Here is an 18,141-nt window from a genome sequence, read left to right as displayed (position 1 = left end):
CCTTGTATGGTTTTTAGTACAGAGAGTGTAGAAAGAAATATTATTTGAGTAACATGCAGCTCCTGGCATCAGATCACAGACAGTATTTCCTCTTGTCCAATCATCCACGTGGATGGATGCCACGGGGGCTAATCAAAATTAGGCCAGGATTCATTGTTTGCTCAATCTGAACAGAAGCCTGGAGATATGAGTGACTTCTGAACTCCAGGAGATGATGTTCGACTGCAGGTTTTGTGGGTACCTGTCCAGACATCGGTGTGTATTTTAACAAAGAAAGCATCTTGGAGGCTGTCCAAGTCAATCCAGGAAGGGCCTTCTTTGGAGTTCAGGGGAAAACATCTCATGGCATTAAAGATCATGGTGATATCAACTGCTTCTGGGCAACTAGACCCAAGGAAAGCACTGCTAGCTCTCCTGCAATGCCCGCTTGCCCAAGCCAGATCTAATCGCTGTTGTTTAGTTGCTCAGTCGTGTCCTACTCTTGGCGACCCCATGGACTGTAGCCTGCCAGGCTTCACTGTTCAGGAGATTTTCCAGGCAAGAGCACTGGAGTAGGTGGCCATTTCCTGCTCCAGGGGATCGTCCCAACCCAGGGATCTAGCCTGCATCTCCTGCATTGGCATGTGGGTTCTTTACTGCTGAGCCACCAGGGAAGCCCAGATAAGATCTAATAGAGGGAGGGGAAACATTAGTTGGTTATCAGGGATCCAAAATGATTTTGCACAGTGTTCCTTTCCCTGGGATTGGGATGACCAAGAAGGAGGAGAAAGGTCATTTTTTCACTCTTCTCTTCAGTTACCTAATGGGTATTTATCAAAATCAGAATGCAATTGCTACATGAAGTCCTGTTTTCTAAATTGGCATCTAGGAGAGGGTGTGGATAAAAGAGAACCAGCCTACATTATTGGTAGGAATGTAAATTGGTACAGCCACTATGGAAAGCAATATGGAGGTTCCTTAAAAAAACTCGAAATAGAGTTACTATATGACCCAGAAATCCCACTCCTGGGCATATATCTAGGAAAAACAAAAACTCTAATTCAAAAAGATAAATGCACCAGTGTTCATTGCAGCAATATTTATAGTAGCAGAGACATGTAAGCAAGCTAAGTGTCCATTGGCAGATGAAAGGATGAAGAAGATGTGGAATATATATACATATATATATTTATATATGTATGTGTGTGTATGTATATATACCTATGGTGGAATATTACTCAGCCATAAAAAATGAGAATGTCATTTGCAGCAACATTGATAAACCTAGAGATTATCATACTAAGTGAAGTAAGTCAGACAGAAAAAGGTGAATATTATGTGATATCACATATGTGGAATCTTTAAAAATGATACAAATGAATTTATTTACAAATCAGAAATAGGCTTACAGACATAGAAAACAAATTTATGGTTACTAAAGGGGAAAGGGACAGGGAAAGTATAAGTTGGGAATTTTGGATTAGCATATACACACTGCTGCTGCTGCTGCTAGGTCGCTTCAGTCATGTCCGACTCTGTGCAACCCCATAGACACCAGCCCACTAGGCTCCTCTGTCCCTGGGATTCTCCAGGCAGGAATACTGGATTGGGTTGCCATTTGCTTCTCCAATAAATGAAAGTGAAAAGTGAAAGTGAAGTCGCTCAGTCATGCCCGACTCTTAGCGACCCCATGGACTGCAGCCTACCAGGCTTCTCCGTCCATGGGATTTTCCAGGCAAGAGTACTGGAGTGGGTTATCATTGCCTTCTCCAATATACACACTACTGTATTTTAAATAGAGAATAAGAGTCGGACACAACTGAGCGACTGAACTGAACTGAACTGAACTGTATACTGCAGAGGACTATAATCAATATCTTGTAAAAACCTATAATGGAAAATAATCTGAAAATCAATATATATAGATATATATACATACACACATACATATATAACTGAATCACTTTGCTGTATACCTGAAACATTATAAATCCAGTATACTTCAATTAAAAAAGCAAAAAGTAAATAAATTGGCATCTCTGTGTGACCTTGGGAAAGTTCCTTAACTTCTCTGAACCTTAGTTCCTCATACCAAAACTGAGAAATAACATCATAGGCTTTGTCGCTGAAACTCAAGGAGATGTGTTTAAGAGTCTAGGATGGTGCTTTCTATAGACTATTCATATCAGACAGTTGCTATAAATTCTGTATTAATACTAGCAAAGAAACAGTTTTTGATTATTATTCTTAAAAGATAACTCTCTCCATATTGTTTTCTATTTAAATAAAACATGTAGAAAAGATGGCATATCTGGCATTTAGTTCAGTGCAGGAAAAGAAATTCCAGGAGGAGAATTAGCAATAAATAAAAACAATGAGATGGTTTCTAAACACATGAACTGTTTTCCTGGATTCTACTGTTTCTTCTCAAGTTGTTTTCAGTAAAATCACAGTGATATGAAATACTCTGTCCAAAGTTTTCCTTTGACTGTGATGTTTTTTCAAAATCAAAATAATTTGAATGAAATCTACAAGTTAATTCCAGCCATTTGCATACATTTCCAAAGTTTCTAAGAAATATTTTACTTGTTAGATCCAACTAACACTGGAGCAGGAATGCAAATGCTTTTGTGTCCTAATTTTTGAGACAAACAAACCAAATCTCAGGGTGCATGAGTTTCTTAAGACAAAAATGAGTTTACTCAAAAATGAATAAAAAAGTTTTAGAGCTCAGATGTTTAAAGCTTTCCTGCCACTATATTCATCCATTCATCTATCCCCAGTTTCCATGAGGCATGAATTTATTTTTTCTGGTTGTGAGTTAGACACTGTTATGTATTATGACAATATGAAAGCTAATTGTAATTCCTGGAAATGTCAATAAATTCTGGAGATGGGTGTTATCTCAAGTGATCACTTAGTATTTTTAGGTCGGAGACATCAAAGTGGTTGCTATATTCATCTGGTCAATGAAATCTCAAAGAGAAATGCTATCACCCATTGATATGTTTTAGGTTTCCAAAGGAGTTTCTCTGAATAGCATCTTTCCTTTGATAGGTATTGAAGAAGCCTTACTTTATAACATAAATAAAACTTACAATCTGCAGGAACAGAAGAAAATCGTTCTATCTGAGGACAGACTCACTCCCAAGTAGAACGGAAATGAAAATGCAAAATTTATCAGTCCCAGCAAACCATCAGTTGCTGGGTTTGCCCAGATACAGAATAAGTGAAGGAACACAAGATGGTTTAAGGAAAATCCATTCTGATGAAAAACATGAGTGGAGAAATGAGAGTCCCCTTAAGAACAGTAGGAATCTGAGGCTCCTAAAAATCAATCCTAAAAATTCTTAATGAAAAGTCTTTGCCTATCAATCGTCAACACCCATTGAAACTTCTGGTCTTAGAAGGCATGCTGAATATGTGATAAAGTCAGTCTATTCTCCAACAAGTCATAAAATGTGTGTTTAAAATGGAATCAAGAAATATACGACTGTATCTGAAAACAGTAAAGGCAATTCTTGCTGAAGAATTGAGAGATTAATAAATCCCCCAAAGTGGGAAGTAAATATGCATAGCTAGCAGTAAACCAAGGTTGCAACCACTGACAAGCTTTTCCTGTATACATATACACCAAAGTCTAAGAGCTCACAGGAAATATTTGTTGCAGAGGGCAAGTATGTAATGAAGACAGCTAACCTTTCAGGAGGGCCAACACAGTGGAAGAGTGATAAAAACCCTAACAGATGAAAGAACAAGCACGTATGAATAGAATATGTCGTGTGAATAGAATACTCAGAAGGAAATTTAAAGAAATATGTTTCATATAGTCAGAGACAAAGAATTAAATCTCATCCATAAAACAAGATAACAATAATAGGCATATCAATGTCTACACAGTATATAATTGTTGAAATAATATTTAACAAATAGACAATGGAAATGTTTGACTTTAAAATTAAGTGAAATGAAATCACAAAACAAAAAGTCATCTAGACTAGAATGCAGGATTTATGAGGACAGGGGTTTTTGTCTCATGTGATCACAGCTGTACCACCAGTGCCGAAGAGGCACACTTCGAATGTGGTGAGTTGTTAAGTGAAATAATGAAGGAACTCCCAGCTTCTTCCATCCTTTTTGTTAGAGAAGGGTCTTCAACTGTGCTTTCCTTGTATCTCCATTCTTTCCATGTGCACTTTCTCTTCCCTGTCCACTGATAAACAGATTTAACTAACGAACTAACTAATGCTTCTTTCAGCTTGAATGCCTCACCCTAATTGCTTCTGGAATTTCATTCATGGAAATGCAAGCTTCATCTGCTGCTTCAATTTTGGGTTCCATTTTCATCTGTTGCTTCAATTTGGGGTTCCATTTATCCACAACTCTCTGTAGTCTCTTCTTTCCAGTCAATCATTTTTTTCAGTCCTCTTATTTACTGACATTTTTGCAGCTTTTTACTGTGTTGATTGTTCTTGTTTTAATTGCAATCTCTGGATCTTGTGTCATTTCTCTTCACTTCTAACTCTGGGTCTATTCTTTCTTCTTTATGTGACTGGCATCTGCTTCTCTGACTACCCCTTAAATTTCCAAGATGCCATCTTCAATTCTCTTACCTTTCACTCTAAAAGCTCTATTCAGGTGCTCTCAACAAATCCTTAGCTTCAGTCACTAACTACAATGCACAATTCTTAAATTTATGTTCCCTGCCTGAAGCCTTTTCCTGAATTCTGGTATTATATTTCTTACCAGTGTGCCATCCAGTTGAAGAAGAAAAATGTAATACAGACAAGACAAGCTGTGATTATGGCCACTGAGAGAAGAAAACAGTTATGGGTTACTCCACTTATTAGCTATGTGATTTTCAAACGTTATGTGAGCTCTCTTCTCATCAATAACATAGGAAGAATAGTAATACCTACTTGATATGGCTTTTGATTAGATTAAAATTCAGTGTAACATTTAGAACAAAGTCTACAGCTGAGTCATCAATAGGTGTCTGCTTTTATTATTACGATTATTTAACTTTTTTAGCACAGAAGCAAGGACTTGAGATCATATGAAGTTTCAAGTAAGGCTTCCTGGAGGAGATTATCTGTGTGCTGAATTTTAAAGAATGAAGAGAAGATGAAATCAGTTGAAGGAGGGTAGGAAGGACATTTCAGACTCTGGAAACACCTTACATAAAACAAAAGATGGAATCGTATGCTATGTAGGATAAAATAAAGCAAGTCGTTATTTCTAGAGTATAAATTTTAAGGCAGAAAATGATCAGAGATAAAACCAAAAATTACATAAAGACCAGGTCGTGGAGAGTCTTGAATGCCATACTAAGAAGAGTGGTTGTTTTGTAAGAATTAAAGATTTTTAAATTAAAAAAAAAAAAGTTGAGTTTTAAACATGAAAGTGAAAGTGTCAGTCACTCAGTCATGTCCAACTCTTTGTGATCCCACGGGCTGTAGCTCACCAGGCTCCTCTGTCCATGGACTCCTCCAAACAATAATACTGGAGTGAGTAGCCATTTCCTTCACCAGGGGATCTTCCCAACCCAGGAATCAAACTCAAGTCTCCTGCATTGCAGGCAGATTCTCTTTTATCCTCATTCTAGATGGAATCGCTTTAGCAGCACATGGTAAAATGCCATTAAGACAAAAAAATTCTAAAAATCAAAAAGTAAGACATAAATTATGAGAAAACCTGCAAGGACTGTGTTCATAAGTATGGCATCTCCTAGGAACGCCCCTAAAATAATGGGAAGTTTTGAAGGATGATGGAGGTGCCACACCAGTTTACCTGGGGAAAGTCTGAAACATACTGATGATAACCATTTCTATAGATGGATCAAAGGCAGGTTACACTCTTATCTCTAATGTGTCCAAATGTAATAAGTGTGATTATAGAACTATAAGTACAATGGGGATAAAAAGAAAGAATTCAATTAGAGAGGCAGAAACAGAACATCAACTGGTGTGGAATTCTAAATTGTACATAATGAACATCTATTGTGGTTAAAACACAGTGAGAAATACAGAGAGCTGGTATAAAATGAAGCTTAAGCACAGCTTGGGAGTCACTGAGAAAGACATTTACTGTCTTGCCAACAATCTTTAGTTTTCTTCCATATGGGTAACAGAAATTGGCATTTTATCATATTTATTGGTTCTGAATGTGTTTTATTTATCGTTATGGAATAATGGAATGAAAGAAATGAAATTACTATGGAGATACATAAAATTAAATGGTGGACATTGTATTTGAATTCATATCTACATTTTCTGATTATATGTATTAGGTAGCAGATTTAAATCTCCTTCACTTCAGGAAATAGGAGAAAGAGAATACCAATCAGATGAGAACTGAGGTCTTAATATTAAAATGTGTATTACAATATATTCATTACATTTGTAACTGACCCATATAATAGGTTGACCAGGTTTATTGCCGTTATTAATTCGGAATGTCTACAACATTAAGGTGAAGTAAGATGTCAAAACCATTTAGTGAAGTCTATATTCTGATTAAGAATATGTGTGCTGAGTTCTGCATTCATTCAAAGTAATCACAAGTGATAATAATCCATCTTATGTTTATACATCATATTTAATCATGAGAGAGTCCAGAGCTTTTGGTAAACTAAAATTATTTCAGTGTTCAACTATAACAATAATCATACTGAGTGAAATAGCATAATACGCACTACAGGAACCTGAAAAAATCTTACATATGCATGTGTTCAAAATATATGTTTTAAAATAAATACTGTGAGTTCAAACTAATGATCTTGTTTATATACAGAATAAAATCTTAGAATCATAGCATCTTAATAAAGCAAGAGGAGACCTTGGTGATCACCCTTTCCAACATTTCATTTTACAGATGAGGAAACTAATTTCTACAATTTTGATTTCTTGCTAGTTTCTACTAAATTGCCAAATTATCTTCATGCCATTGCTTGTAAACATAATATATGATTCACTAAAGTGATACGAGATGTAGGTATTACTGAATTTGTATTACTACCATCAGCACCACCAGCACCCAGTTCAGAAATTCAGATCTTAAAAGCTCCAAGTATAAACTACTCAAGATGGTGCCAAGTTCATTGCCAAGAGGAACCTCTAAGTGAGAGGCAGAAATGGGTTAAGGACTGATGGGAGTAGTATAAAATTTTAGTCCCTTCCCATCTGTGTGTTCCCTCCCTAAATCTGTGCTTGCCATTCTTTATTCCAGGGAAAGAGTTGATGACAAACTCTTTGTCATCCATTGGAGGGTTCAGAGACCCTCCAAAAGACACAATGCCACATAGGTTATCCCAGCATTTGAACTGGAAATGATTTTTAACACCTGATTTCATCCACCAACTCTGCCATGTTAAGGGCAGGTTCTGAAATTGGAAGAACTATCCAACTACACTGGCTAATTTCAGGCAACTTCTTCCCTCTGCTTCCTGCCTTACTTTTTTCAATAAAAATGTTGATTCAAAGTCCTTTTATGAGCCTCTGGCTACATTTGAGGTTTTATCTTCTCTTCCTCAATTTTTTTTTTTTTTTTGGCACATTTGCTGCTGCAGCTGCTGCTAAGTCGCTTCAGTCGTGTCCGACTCTGTGCGACCCCACAGACAGCAGCCCACCAGGCTCCGCCGTCCCTGGGATTCTCCAGGCAAGAACACTGGAGTGGGTTGCCATTTCCTTCTCCAGTGCATGAAAGTGAAAAGCGAAAGTGAAGTCACTGAGTCGGGTCCAACTCTCAGCAACCCCATAGACTGCAGCCTACCAAGCTCCTCCATCCCTGGGATTTTCCAGGCAAGAGTACTGGAGTGGGCTGCCATTGCCTTCTCCATTGCACATTTAGATCCTTCCTATTCTAAAGATCCCAACTCACAGTTCCTGTTATGTATTGACCATCCCAGCCAGCACTGATGGATCTAGTCTTTCTATAATCTCAGGGTAGTTAGTTTTTCTCTATTTTACTTTATTCTATGTGATCATAATCTATTGCTTATCTGTGTCCTGGGAATGTTTTTGTCTATTTAAATGCAGTTATAAACACCTAAAGGACAAAAACCTGTTTGTCTAACATATTTCTCCAATGCCTATCAGCATCCAAAGACATCCCTGGCCCTCAATATATACAATTTTGATACTAAATCATGAATTTTGTTTACCCTGCTTAGCTAAAGACTCTCTATATAGTGACATGTTCCTAAGAATCAATATTCCAACATTTTAGACTGGTATAAACGTGTCTATCAGTAGTCATTTTTATTAAAATCACTTGCAATTATTATTAATAATTTTTCTATTTACTGTACAGAGTTAAGTCATAGATTCACAGTGCTTGAAACTCCTAGAAAGGAGCTTCCTTGAAAGTAGATTAAAAGAAAACTTTTTTCCTTAAAAAACAATCAACAAATATTTCATGAATGAAGAACCATTTTATTAATTGTTCCCATGAGCCTGCAGAAAGGCAGAAAACTGAAAAGTCAGAAACACAGGCTTTGCATTTAGATGGACAAGAGAGGAGGTTGCAGTTCTCTTATTTATCATCCTTGAGAATGTTACCTTGCTGAATACACGTCCTTATAAAACAGGAAGCATAATATGTCTCTCATTGGATTTAAGAAACTTAAATGAAATGAAGAATGAAACTTCTTAGTTTAGAGTATCTCAAGTATCTGTTGCGGAGAAGGCAATGGCACCCCACTCCAGTTCTCTTGCCTGGAAAAACCCAGGGATGGAGGAGCCTGGTAGGCTGCAGTCTATGGGGTCGCTAAGAGTCGGGCACAACTAACTGAGCAATTTCACTTTCGCTTTTCACTTTCATGCATTGGAGAAGGAAATGGCAACCCACTCCAGTGTTCTTGCCTGGAGAATCCCAGGGACAGAGGAGCCTAGTAGGCTGCCATTTATGGGGTCGCACAGAGTCGGACACAACTGAAGCGACTCAGCAGCAGCAGCAGCAGCAGCAGCAAGTATCTGTTGAGCCAAAATTCAGATTGACACAGTAAGGGATGGAGAAGGTGAGACGAGTTGAGAGAGTAGCATTGAAATGTATACGTAACCATGTGTAAATTAGATACCTAGTGGGAAATTGCTATATCACACAGGGAGCTCAGCTCCATGCTCTGTGATGACCTAGAAGGGTAGGATGAGTGGATGGGAAGGAGGTTCAAGAGGGAGGGGGTATATGTATACTTGTGGCTGATTCACATTGTGGTATGGCATTATAAAGCAATTATCCTCCAATTAAAAATAAATTGGGAGAGGGAGGGGGTGGGATGATTTGGGAGAATGACATTCTAACATGCATACTATCATGTGAATTGAATCGCCAGTCTATGTCTGACGCAGGATGCAGCATGCTTGGGGCTGGTGCATGGGGATGACCCAGAGAGATGTTTTGGGGAGGGAGGTGGGAGGGGGTTCATGTTTGGGAATGCATGTAAGAATTAAAGATTTTAAAATTAAAAAATAATAATAAAAAAATGAAAAAAAAAACTGAGATAGAATTTCTAACTCTGCATGCTTAACGTGGGAGTTTGTAACACCACTACATCAGCAAAGTCTACATAGAACACAAATGCACTGATACCTCTTATTTATGTTGATATCCATGGAGAAAGAGAACTTGGGAAGAGAAAGGTTTGTTTAGTGCCTCAATGGGAGATAAGAAGAGGGGAAGAGGAATCCAGCAGGCTATCTGTTCATCACAGAGAGAGAGAGAGAGAGAGTGTGCATGAATGCTCTGTCACTCAGTCTTGCCTGGTTCTTTGCAACCCCATGGACTATAACCTGCCAGGCTCCTCTGTCCATGGGATTTCCCAGGCAAGAATACTGGAGTGGGTTGCCATTCCCTTCTCCAGGGGATCTTCCCAGATCAGAAACAGAACCCAGGTCACTTATGTCTCCTGCATTGGTAGGTGGATTCTTTACCACTGGGCTATCTGGGAAGATGGTTACCACGGTGATGATAAGGAGACAGTTATCACAATGATAGTCTCCACAACAGTCAGCTGACCATCCTTCCTTTCCTGGATGCACTTGGTGTGCCTTATATTTAAGAGGTGGGGTCTCTTTCCCCATCTTTTGGGACTCTCTCCAAATTCCCCCTAGAACTTAGAAAGGTCCTGGTACAGGAACCACTCAAAAAATATTAGCTCCCTTCCTCTGCACCTGTTGGTACCGGACATGTCTGTTACTACTCTTGTTTCTGGCAGGAGGGCCATGAGCTCTGGGTTATTAATAATAATATCTAAGATGTGTTGAGCACCTTAACATTTTTCCAAGTACTTTGATATAGTTATAGAATTTATGTCTACACAGTGATAGAGACATAATTTTAACCTCTCAGCAGAAAAGTGAGACTTAGAGAGATAATATTCCTTGTGTGTGGGCTTTCTAATGGCCAGACGGACCTGGCTAAGAGTGCAATATCCTTGTCCAACAGATCAGGGGTACCAGCTAGGATGTGAACCAAGACATAATTATATTTGCATGGGGCCTAAGCTGAAACTAAGAAGTTTCTAAGGTGAAGAGTGAGGTAAATAAGCAGCAGATTCAAGGTTTTGAGAGGGAGAGGCAGAACTGGGTACCATGCTGAGTGCTTACAGCAGATCAGTGGTCCCCAACATTTTTGGCACCAGGGGCCAGTTTTGTGGAAGATGATTTTTCCATGGATCAGGGATGGGAGCATGGTTTGGGGATGATTAGAGCACATTACATTTATTGTGCATTTTATATCTGTTATTTTTACAAGAGATCCACCTCAGATCATCAGGCATTTGATCCCAGAGTTTGGGGATCCCTGGAGTAGATGAAGGACTTCTTTATTAACAGGGCTTCCCCCTTTAAATGCTCCCCAAAAGAGTTTTAAACAACCTAGATTCCATCAGCAGATGAATGGATAAGAAAGCTGTGGTACATATACACAATGGAGTATTACTCAGCCGTTAAAAAGAATTCATTTGAATCAGTTCTGATGAGATGGATGAAACTGGAGCTGATTATACAGAGTGAAGTAAGCCAGAAAGAAAAACACCAATACAGTATACTAACACATATATATGGAATTTAGAAAGATGGCAATGATGACCCTGTATGCAAGACAGCAAAAAAGACACAGATGTGTATAGTGGACTTTTGGGCTCAGAGGGAGAGGGAGAGGATGGGATGATTTGGGAGAATGGCATTGTAACATGTATACTATCATGTAAGAATTGAATCGCTAGTCTATGTCTGACGCAGGATACAGCATGCTTGGGGCTGGCGCATGGGGATGACCCAGAGAGATGTTATGGGGAGGGAGGTGGGAGGGGGGTTCATGTTTGGGAACACATGTAAGAATTAAAGATTTTAAAATTAAAAATAAATAAATAAACCAGAAAAAAAAAAGAAAGAAAGAAATGTATGGCTGCCTAAGGAAGTCTGGAAGGGTCTAGCACAGTGCCTGGAACTCAGGAGGCCCTCTAACTTGTTGTTCAGTTGCTAAGTCATGTCCAACTCTTTGAGACCCCATGGACTGCAGCATGCCAGCCTTCCCTGTCCTCTGGAGTTTTCTCAAACCCGTGTCCCTTGAGTCAGTGATGCCATCCAACCATCTCCCTCCCTGCTGCCCTCTTCTCCTCCTGCCCTCAGTCTTTCCCAGCATCAAGGTCTTTTCCAGTGAGTTGGCCCTTCAGGTCAGGTGGCCAAAGTATTGGAGCTTCAGCTTGTCTTCCAAATCCCCATGAGTTGTGCTTATTTCAGTTCATGTGCTTATCTCTAACATCCTGCTAGAGCTGCAGATGGGCCTTGCTTCCATATCCCAGGCTGCCACTTGCTAACTGTGACCATGGTTAACTCCTCTGATCTTGGCTTCCTGCCTGGTCAAGTGAGATCAGGCCATCTCATATGGAGAGAGTGAATAAAACAGCATACAATGCACTGAGCCTAATGCCTGTTGAGAGAAGGTCCTCTTACGTTTTAGCTCCCCTAATTCCTTCAGTGGCAGCAGGAAAGACTCTGAATCCCCCTTAATCATGCTACACTATTAATAATGGAGAACTTTTAAGTAGGAAATGGATTACTTTTTCCCTCCAGTATCCACACAGCCCTAAAGACTCTGAGCCTCTTGGAATACAGACTCTAGAATGACCGTTTTGCAGCAATACATTGTACACATCACATCTGAACTTGGGAAAGTTACTCACTTCCTTAAGCCAGTTTCCTCATCTTTAAAATGGGTATAATAATAGCATACCCTTCTCAGAGTTGTTGTCAGTATTCAATGTGTAGTTAGGAATGTAAATGTAAAGCATTCAGCACAGAACTCATCATGTAGTAAGTGCTTAATAAATGTTAGCTAGTGTTATGATTATTTAGGCCTCTATTTACCACCCTACATAAACTTGGACTGCAAGGAGATCCAACCAGTCCATTCTAAAGGAGATCATCCCTGGATGTTCTTTGGAAGGAATGATGCTAAAGCTGAAACTCCAGTACTTTGGCCACATCATGCGAAGAGCTGACTCATTGGAGAAGACTCTGATGCTGGGAGGGATTGAGGGCAGGAGGAAAAGGGGATGACAGAGGATGAGATGGCTGGATGGCATCACTGACTCGATGGACATGAGTTTGAGTGAACTCTGGGAGTTGGTGATGGACAGGGAGGCCTGGCGTGCTGTGATTCATGGGGTCACAAAGAGTCAGACACGACTGAGCAACTGAAGTGAACTGAAGTGAACTGAAGATGGTAAAGAATCTGCCTGCAGTGCAGGAGACCCAGGTTTGAGCACTGGATCAAAAAGACCCCTTGGAGAAGGGAATGGCGACTCACTCCAGTATTCTTGCCTGGAGAATTCCACGAACAGAGGAGCCTGGCGGGATACAGTACACAGGGTTCCAAACAGATGGACATGACTGAGCGACTAACACTTCCACTTTTCACTTCACTGCCTTATAGATTGAGCATTACAATATCAATTTTTAAAAATATAAATTTAGTTATTTTAATTGGAGGTTAATTACTTTACAATATTGTATTGGTTTTGCCATACATCAGCATGAATCCGCCACAGGTATACATAAAGATGTTTTGATAATTAAAATAAAGATTTGTATGTAGATGAATAATTGATACATGGAAAGCACACAGCCAATGCTATTTATTCCTTCTTTATATAGATCATTGCATATTAAGATAGGGACTGAAACAAATGCTAGCCTTTAAGATTCGTAAGTACTTGCTATTCATTCCAAAACTGATTAGTGGGAGGCATTCGAGTTGAAAGAATTGGTAGTTATTTAAACATGTTTGTCAGTGGACAGGGTGGAGAAAGTGAAGAAGGAAAGACTGGAGTTACAAGAAGAGCACATTCTTGATACCAAGCAATTAGAAGATGCAGATCTCTGGTTGTTTTATGGGAGCAAGATGTGGATGATTTTAGGAAAAGTAAGTCAATTCAATTTGTAAGACCTTATCTTCAATTGCCTGAGCACCGAAGAATTGATGCCTTCAAACTCTGGTGCTAGAGAAGACTCCAGAGAGTCCCCTGGACAGCAAAGAGATCAAACCAATGAATCTTAAGGGAAATCAACCCTGAATACTCATTGGAAGGACTGATGCTGAAGCTGAAACTCCAGTATTCTGGTCATCTGATGCAAACAGCTGTCTCACTGGAAAAATCCCTGATGCTGGGAAAGACTGAAAAGCAGAAGGAGAAGAGGGCCTCAGAGGATGAGATGGCTGGATGGCATCACTGATGCAATGGACGTGAATTTGGGTAAACTTTGGGAGATGGGGAAGGACAGAGTAGCCTGGTGTGCTGCAGTCTGCTGCTGCTGCTGCTGCTAAGTCACTTCAGTTGTGTCCGACTCTGTGCGACCCCATAGACGGCAGCCCACCAGGCTGCCCCATCCCTGGGATTCTCCAGGCAAGAATACTGGAATGGGTTGCCATTTCCTTCTCCGATCTATGGGGTCTCAAAAAGTCAGACACAACCAGGTAACTGAACAACAACATCATCAACTGCAAAAAGAAATTGAAAGTTAAAAACTACCAATAAATATGAAATAGTACTTAAGGGGACATTGATAAAGTAACTGTCATAGGCTCCAGTGTCCTAGCCATACACGTTTGAGTGCACACCTGCAAAGCAATTCAAACCACTCCAAAGGAGATGGTGGCAATGTTACCTCAACCCCCTACATCTCTGAGAACAAAGGAATCATTAAATGTTGTTTACTATAGTCCTTCACTATATATATAAGCTAGGCCATCCAATAAATTCTGGTGTGAGTTCAGAAATTGATGTAAATAATATTCCAAATTGACTTAAGTGCTTTCAGCTTGTTTTTCTGCCAAATCAGCAATCTAAGAACTGTATGCGAGGATGACAGAAATCACTGAGAAGACATACCTCCTGGTTCTTTCCAGAAGCTGGATAGTCAACCTTGTCAATTCGGGAGCAGGATTCTCATCTCTAGACTGTAACAAAGGCTTGCCAATAGTCAAGGTTCTAACTTTACCACATACTCGAGTTCTTGCTTTTGTGTTCTTATTGTATCATCTAGGTTGCAAGCAAACTTGGCCATGCACAGCTTGCCAGAAAATGTCATCATCCACTTTGTAGCACAGCAGCTTTATAGAAGACTTTGATCATCAGTTTGTAATAATTTTTAAATAGTTACTCACCTGTATATAAAGAATTGCAGAATAAGTATTATTCTTGTTGTGGATCTTCTGCATAGAAAGTACCCAAGAGGAAAATGTTGGCATTTAAAATTAAAGGAATAAAAGATGCATAAGTTGTTTAATGTATAGATAAAAGGAGAATTCAAAAGTTTTCTTCACAAGGAATTCATCTTCTAAGAAACAACTTCAATTAAAAATATCTGATAAATAAAAACACAGAGAATTTTAAAACATTTTGACAAAAGAGTTAATAATTTAACAACATTTTTTATTCTTTTCCTTTGAAAGAATGTAAAAATGTAAATCTCATTTACTTAAATATGGTAATGCAGCCCTATAGAATTGTTTTTAGGAAGAAGAAGATTCCTAAAGTTATTTTATTAGACAAGTCTAGAAACTGAATTCAACAAACAAAAACAAAATTGAAAGTATTGTGGAATGAAATTGGGTGGTGGATTGACAGATAAATTTATAATCAGATATCCTAATGCTACTGAAGAATTCAGAAAAAAATAGATACATGTACAACCTTAGGAATTTTGTGACTTGTGTGGAAATTTAGGGAAATACTGAAAATGCTAAGCCTTAAACCAAGAGATAACAGTTTGGACAAACTTGAAACAATTCAAATTAAGAATGTTTCCTTTGAAAGAAGTATCTGTGAATCTGACATCTTGATGGGTGGTAAAGTTGTGCAAAGGTAGTCACAGATTCCCATTCAAGCCATTCAAACTCCCTAGTAAACAGATCAAGCAGCTATCTCACCCTTGTTTCACTCTATGATCTAAGGGAAGCTTGAAGTCTATGAACACTTGCTCTCATCTGTACTTGGAAATGGGGAGAGAGAAAGGAAGGGACTTTGGCTCTCTCTTTCTGCTGCTCTGACTTCTATTACTGTCCCTGATTGTGTTACATGGAACAAGTACTCTATTATGTCAGAAAAGAGGCTGGAGCAACAAGTGAGCACTTCAAATGGTAGTGGATAAATATCTACCAGCATATTTGTCATGCATATGGGTCCTGGTGGCTGAGACACTAAAGAATCTGCCTGCAACATGGGAGACCCAGTTTCAATCCCTGGGCCGGGGAAGATCCCCTGGAGAAAGGAATGGCAGCCCACTCCAGTGTTCTTGCCTGGAGAATTCCATAGACAGAGGAGTCTGGCGAGCTATAGTCCATGGAATCTCAAAGAGTTGGACACGACTGAGGGACTAACACTTTCACTTTTTTCTGGGTCTACTAAGATTAAGGGATTTCCATGAGACAGTCCTGGCTCCCAGAAGTGCTTAATTACTTACAAGTAATTCCTTTAGGCACATGAGCGTGATTCACCATCATCATCATCGATAGTCAATAATCAAAAAATTGTTCCAAAAAATACTTACCTGTTTATTAACTCTTGCATCAAGAATCTGATTCTACTATAGATAACTTCTACTATAGTTTCATTTAATGTGGTTAAAAAATTAAATCAAATATTTATTTATTGGGAAACTGTTAGGACAAAACCACTTTAGCATTGAGTTTTACGAATGTGCAGAAGACAAAAGATTAAAAGAAGAGAACTTAAAAAAAATTCTCTTAATTTTGTCTCCCTTCTTTATTCTGTATACATATAATACCTCCTGAAGACAGGAGTAGTACCTTTGTTGTATAAACAAAATCTTAGTCTTAGATTGACCTCAAAATAGGCAAGACGATTGCTCCAAATGTCTTGACTGAATCACTTTGCTGTACATCTGAAACTGACAGAACACTGTAAATTAATTATACTGAGTAAAAGGTTGAAAAAAGCACCACTGAACATGGTTTCCATGGATTAATACTATTTCCCATGAAAGATGAGAGATTTTCCCATGATGAGAGATTCTTGGAGAAATAGTTGATTTCAGGTCTTGGAAAGAAAAGATACAGGTGAATCTGGAACATCTTATATTAAAAAGGGAAAAAGATATCAAACTTCCGGGAACGTGTCAAAGAGAGGCAGGAACCTACTTAAAGAGATCCCACTAACCATAGATTAGACAACTGCAGCATGAAAAATAATGATTGCAGTAGATTAAAACATATCAAATATTTTCAAAGCCCATGAACTTATAATTAACAACAACAACAACAAAACCCCAAACACTCACTGATCACCACTAGAGGTTGCTGGGGTACAAACTTGTTAGCCTAAACAGTGTTTTTAAAAAAAGCTGGAGTAGGAGGAAGACCTAAGCATGTATACCAAATTTCCTGTAGGAATGGTATTTTATGGTAAATAAAGAGATGAAAGAAAAATTTTCTATATTGAAGAATTTTGGATAATGAAAACAAAATATATGCTAGAATTAAAAATACCATTTTGAAACTTCTAATGAAATAATGTATCAAGTCAGTAATAATCAATGCCTGTTAAGACTCTTACCAGAAAAGCCAATTAAGAAATTTGAAATGGAGGGACCAGGCTGCTAATAGCCAACCTAATTTCAATAGTACTGCAAGCGGGACAGCTGGACATTATATGTTTCCCAAAGTGATATTAAGGAAACATATAACATCACTTATGGCATTTCCTTGTCCCCTAAAATAACACAAACCCCAATATTCCCCTGAAGAAGGAAACGGCAACCTACTCCAATATGCTTGCCTGGAGAATCCCATGGACAGAGGAGCCTGGGAGGCCACAGTCCATGGGGTCACAAGAGTCAGACATGACTTAGAGACTAAGCAACGATGATACAGGGGAAATGACCCAGACACTCTGACAAATCGGTAACACGAAAAAATGGAGATAGGAGGACATATGATTGGCTAAAAGAGACACCACAATATCAGACAGAGGCAAAACTTAACTGTATCCTAGTTTGGACAAAGTAATTGTAAAAAAGATCTTTGAAAAATATGGACATGAACTGAACATTTAGTTCAGTTCAGTTCAGTCACTCAGTCATGTCCAACTCTTTATGACCCCATGGACTGCAGCATACCAGACTTCCCTGTCCATCACCAACTTCTGGTTCATTGAATCTGTGATGCCATCCAACCATCTCATCCTCTGTCGTTCCCTTCTCCTCTTGCCTTCAATCTTTCCCATGATCAGGGTCTTTTCCAATGAGTCAGTTCTTCATAACAGGTGGCCAAAGCATTAGAGTTTCAGCTTCAGCATCAGTCCTTCCAATGACTAGTCAGGACTGATTTCCTTTAGGATGGACTGGTTGGATCTCCTTGCAGTCCAAGGGACTCTCAAGAGTCTTCTCCAACACTACAGTTTGAAGGCATCAGTTCTTCAGTGCTCAGCCTTTTTTATTGTCCAACACTCATGTCTGTACATGACTATTGGAAAAAACATAGCTTTGACTAGGCAGACCTTTGTTGGCAAAGTAATGTCTCTTTTTTAATATGCTGTCTAGGTTGGTCATAGCTTTTCTTCCAAGGAGCAAGCGTCTTTTAATTTCATAGCTGCAGTCACCATCCGCAGTGATTTTGGAGTCCAAAAAAATAAAGTCTATC

The sequence above is a fragment of the Ovis aries genome, chromosome 10, assembly GCF_016772045.2.
Source record: "Ovis aries strain OAR_USU_Benz2616 breed Rambouillet chromosome 10, ARS-UI_Ramb_v3.0, whole genome shotgun sequence".
Lineage (NCBI taxonomy): Eukaryota > Metazoa > Chordata > Mammalia > Artiodactyla > Bovidae > Ovis > Ovis aries.
Note: the sequence above shows the minus strand (reverse complement) of the source record.